We start from the raw sequence: 5553 nt of genomic DNA, 5'->3' as shown, positions 1-5553 counted from the left end.
TTTTATGGAATCCTGAGTTGTTCTTTGGTTCTGGTGCTCACCAAAGGAGGTGTTGCTAGTCTGTGGCAAACTCCTCAGGATGGCAGAGAGGCTACAGGACCTCTCTGCTCAAGGCACGCCCCTTCTCCCTTATGTCTCTTCTTGTCTCCTGAAATAGTAACACTCAGGTTAGAACAACTCTACATAGTAAGAGAAGGTATGTAATGTGGTGCACGCAAAGTAATTTCATGTGCTCCCAAAGAGCAATCCATGGCATGGCAGAGTGTGACCCTGTATGATGGATTCCCCTGTACAATCCCTCCTATTCTAATTCTGTCATATGAAAATACACTCAGTGACCCCATTAACCATCAGACTAATTCTCTAAATGAGATACAAACATGTATTCACCAGGACAGGTGAGTAGAGAAAAGACCAAAAATGCTGAAATGATGGCTAAGATAGGAACCTCCACGTGCTGCTGACAAGTGTATACTTTCACACACTTACTTGGCACAACTTTTTGGCTATCCCTACTAAAACTGAATATGTGCATCCACCATGACTCTGAAATTTCGCATCCAGGTGTAGACCTATCTTAGTTATTTTTTTTCTCTGCCGTCACCAAAGACCCGCAGGAAGCAACTTAGGGAGGAAGGACTGATTTTGGCTTACAGTTTGAAGAAGTCCACTCCAGCGTGATGGAGAAGGCATGGTGGCAGGAGTGTGATCGCTGTCCTCATTCCCTTCACGACAATGGAGCAGAGAGATTACAGGAAGTGGAACCTGGCTTTAAACCTCAAAGCCTGCCCACAGTGACCTACTCCATCCACTAAGTCAGTACCTCCTAAGGGTTCCACGGTCTTCCAAAACAGCGCCATGAGCTGGGGGCCAAGTGTTCAAAAACATGAGCCTGTAGGGGGCATTGTACATTTAAGCCACAAGACCCAACAGAATAGATTCACATGTTCAACAATAACATATGACATGTTTTTGGAATATGACATGTTCTAGGAAGTGTGTGCATTTTATTTATTTATTTATTTACTTACTTACTTACTTACTTATTATTTATTTTTTTTGGTTTCTTTGAGACAGGGTTTCTCTGTGTAGTTTTGGTGCCTGTCTGGGATCTTGCTCTGTAATTCAGGCTGGCCTGGAACTCACAGAGATCTGCCTGGCTCTGCCTCCCGAGTGCTGGGATTAAAGGCCACCACTGCCTGGCTAGGTTTATGCATTTTTGTTAAGTGTATTGTGTACATGTGTTTCTGTGTGCTGGTACCTGTGGAGGCCAGAAGAGGGTGTCAGATCCCTCGGAGTTAGGATTACAGGTGGACTGAATTCTGGTCCACTGCAAGAGCAGCAAGCACTCTTAGCTGCTGGACCATTTCTCCAGCCCGCCGCTGGTTCTTATCAGTAACAAACTGGAAACTAGCTACATACCTACCAATGACAGAATGGATAAGTAAATTCATGAAGCATAGCCACTAATGAGAAAGGATGATGTACAGCTACATGCTAGAATATGCGTTAATCTCACACAGAACACTGAGCAAAGACACACACACACACACACACACACACACACACACACACACACACACACACACACATGCTAAAGACGGAAAGACTGCACAGTGTATGTTTTCACTTATGAAGAAATAAAAAGTGGAATAAACAAAATGCACCCAGGTTCATCTAAGTGTGGGTAATGTTTGTCCTAGTGGACAATGGAGGCAATACCTACTACAAAGGGTGTGGAGGATGCTGGCTAATATCTTTCTTGTTCTGGGTGCTTGTTAAACAACTGGCACTTTGCAAATGTGTTTCAAGTTTATGCTATGTGTCTTTTGGCTTGCATATCATATTCCAATAAAATATCTAGAAAAGCATTTCCTACCTTTCTGATCACTTGGTGAGAATAAAATCTCAGCATGGGTCTGGCTGGCCCTCAGCACTTCTTACACTGGCTCACCCACAGGAGTGCGTTCCAGAACTGGAGGCTTCAGCAAGTCACAGTATCCAGCCCGAATGGTTTTTATTGTGTTTATTTTTATGGTTACCATCTGTATATGGCTATCCTTACTGGGTTTCCATTTATGGTAATGATATAGAGTTTCCATTTAAAATAGCCTCAAGTTAAGAAAGAGCGAATTAACTTACATTAAAAATTATGTAAGTAATAGTGCAGATGGTACTTAGTGACGGTAAACCATGGGAGGGTGGAGTTTGCACAGTATTGTTTAATGGAAAGAAAGCAGGGATTAGAAGGGAGAAAACCGGTCTCAGCTTGTCTCTATCCCTTTAGCAGTCCAGATGCCCAACAAAGACAGACTCTCGAGTCGAAGAACGTGTCGTTTACAGAGGCTTTCTGAGAAATGTAAAGTAAGGAATATTCCAGGAACAATGGTCAAAGCAAGAGGCTGGGAGTAGAGACTTTAGGTTCACTCAGAAAATACGATTATCCAGTCTCTGTGTACCAGGCACTGGTATAGGCTCTGGGCTTGGGCAAAGTGGTCAAGACCCAGCAGAGCCAGTAAATTGATTTGAGGCCATGGTCAAGCCTCTCCACTTTTTAGGTTTCAGTGGATTCAGGCATAGCTCAATTCAAATACAGAAGGGATAAACATTTGAGGGCTTGGAACGGCAGGAAAAGTGTCACACGGATTTCTGAAAGTGAGAAGACAGAGGCCGTGTTCCCAAGCGTGACTGTGACCACAGAAGCTAAAGACAAGAATGCATACACTTAGCGCACACACAACCCACAGATCTTTAGCTGCTTCTCACCTCAGCACACAGCACAACTGTTCCTCCCTTCCACGGGCCAGCAGATGAAGGGTCAAGTTCACTTGACTGAGTAGCAGGTTAGGGTGTGCAGAAGTCCTGTTTCCCACCCTCCCCTCCCCCTTTCTCCTCTCCCCTCTTCTTTCTTTCTTTCTTTCTTTCTTTCTTTCTTTCTTTCTTTCTTTCTTTCTTTCTTTCTTTCTTTCTTTCTTTCTTTCTTTCTTCCTTCCTTCCTTCCTTCCTTCCTTCCTTCCTTCCTTCCTTCCTTCTTTCCTCTCTTTCTCTCTCTCTCTCTCTCTTTCTTTCTTTCTCCCCCCCCCCCCCAGGATCTTGTTAGGCTGTGCTGGCTGACCTTGAACTTGCGATCTTCCTGCCGCAGCCTCCCAGGTCCTGAAGTTGCACGGGTTCACCAGAATCCCCCATGTCCTGCTTCCACAATGCCTGCTGACTCCTCTTAAAAAACAACTCTGCTAGTTCTGCTTCCCGAATCCCCCTTGTATTTTATAGAAGCTGTATCAGAAGCCAGTGTTGGCAGACGGCTCTGGAGCAGAACCCGAAGGTTATGGGGATCAGGAAGGGACCGAGATGAGTTACTCTTGGGGTGTGAGTATTTGGGGTTGTGCAGGGTAAAGCTATTAATATGGGAATCAGGGGAAGGAATCAGCAGTGATGAGACTCACCAGAAAGAGAAATTCTGGAAATTCACAGTGGCTCATGCCTGTGATGTCTGGAGACCCAGGCAGGAGGATTGTGAGTTCAAGGTTGTCTCCAGATGTGCTTGGATCATCTTGCCTTTATACTTTTTTTATATTCATTACTGATTAAATGGTACTATTTGGAGTAAACAGAATTCAAGTATATTATTAAAACCGATGGTGCTTTATTTTTTTTAACCCCTTCCCCACTTCTGAGATAGGATTTGTCTGTGTTAGCTCTGTTCTGGAGCTTGCTCTGTAGGCTGGGCTGGCTCAAACTCAGGGATCCGCCTGACTCTGCCTTCCAAGCGCTGGGATTAAAGGCGTGCGCCACCACACCTTGACTCTATTTGATGCGGCTACTAGGAAAGTTAGGTGTAACGTGCCTCCCCCTGCAGTCTGCGCTGGATGTGTCTACGGCACCATTTCTGCTCTAAGGGGATACTCAGTGGGTGAGGCGGATAGGAACATATTCCAAGGCAGGCCCAAGACACCAGGACCCCTGGAGACGATGCGCAGGCACCTGCACCAGCTTTTGTCCATTTCCTACTGGGAGGTCTTCATTCTGTATAGATCCAGGTTACTGTGAGAGGACTATCCCTCTGCTCAAACACTGATGCTGTGCCCCTGTGACGTCCCAACGTAAGCCAAATCTCAGCACAATTCACTGGCTTGCGGGCCAGTTCCCCATCTCCCCAGGGGTTTTGGTCTCTGGCCAAAGTGACTTTCTAGTCTCACTCTTCCTTTTCTGCGTCCTCATTTCGGCTGGTCGTTGTGTTGAGAGCACCCCATTGCCAAGCCACCATTTCCCTCTGTGGCATCTCCAAGCTTTAATTTTACACCCATCCCCCTTATCTTCCATCTGATTGGTCCTCTTCCACAAGGGTCCCGACGATGGCCAGATACTTAAATCGCCCAGACTCTCCCCTACAACTCTTTCTTTCCTCATTTCTCAAGATTAGACATTTGCCTTCCAGGAGGCATGAAATTCACCTTTGGGGGCCCGGCAGACACATGAGCAAATAGTTGCTGAATGGAACGAGATAGGCTGGGAGCCCTGGAGTTAGAAAGGATGGCTTGGAGAAGTCTTGTGGGGGAAGGGAGACACCTCACCCAGCGAAGGTCTTTGTTAAGGTCACAGGCCGGGGAGATGAATGAATAATTAAGGTCCTGTCCAGGCTGGAGTAATGGAGGTTGGGGGCAGCTGGGTGACTCTGTCAGTCGGAACAATGGAGGTAGCCACACTTGGTTATCCGTATGACCTGAGTGAGCGCCTCAGCCCAGCGCTAGGGCTTTCGCTCACACCCGGAGGGGTGGTGGTGGTCTAAACTGACCTTTTCAAGACCCCTTCAGTGGGTGTGTCTTCTTGGGGCGGGGGTGGGGGGTGGGGAGATAGTGTGTGTAGTGGGTGGGGTATGGTGGCCTGGATCTCTCAGAGGTTAGAGGGGCTGGGGGTGAGGGATGGGAAGGGAGGAGATTGCGAGGTACCAGGAAATACGGCGGGTTTTCATCTGTTGTAGCCTGTGAGCTCCAGTGTTTTGGGCAACCGAAGAGTTGTTGCTAGGAGGTGCGGTTTGGGACCAGCCTGGTCTAGAAAGACTGAACTTCCTGGGGGACTCACTCAAGGTCATTGTTCCTAGCAACACGAGGGCTGTAGGGAGTCGGTGTGAGCGCCGACGTCTTTAAGGTCAAGACGGCCTTTGTAGCTTCCCCAGCAGTCAGTCCGAGCCGGCCACGTGGGAAGTGCGCAAACTAAGTCATTCCAACCGAACTAAACTAAAAGAAAGGAGACAAAAGCACCGGCTCTTTCCACACTCCACGCCGCTTCTACCCACGCTTGCCAAGGTTATTCTTACTCTCTCGGAGCGGGCCGAGCCAAGGCTGAAGGGGCGCAAGCCGTGGTCACGAGGAGTGGGGGGACCAGTTTAATGCCCTAGTAACGTAGGGTGGGCGAGTGGGCGTGTGCGCAAGCACGTGCCCGCACACAGGAGTGCTTTGGGGTGGGGGGGGAGAAGGGAGTGGTCTCCAAAAGGGGGAGGGGAGAAGGCGGGCGGGAGGGGGCGGGGAGAAGCAGGCTTTTTAGGACCCGGCACAG

This window comes from Peromyscus maniculatus, chromosome 13 (assembly GCF_049852395.1).
Source record: "Peromyscus maniculatus bairdii isolate BWxNUB_F1_BW_parent chromosome 13, HU_Pman_BW_mat_3.1, whole genome shotgun sequence".
Classification (NCBI taxonomy): Eukaryota; Metazoa; Chordata; class Mammalia; order Rodentia; family Cricetidae; genus Peromyscus; species Peromyscus maniculatus.
This window is presented reverse-complemented; position numbering follows the sequence as displayed.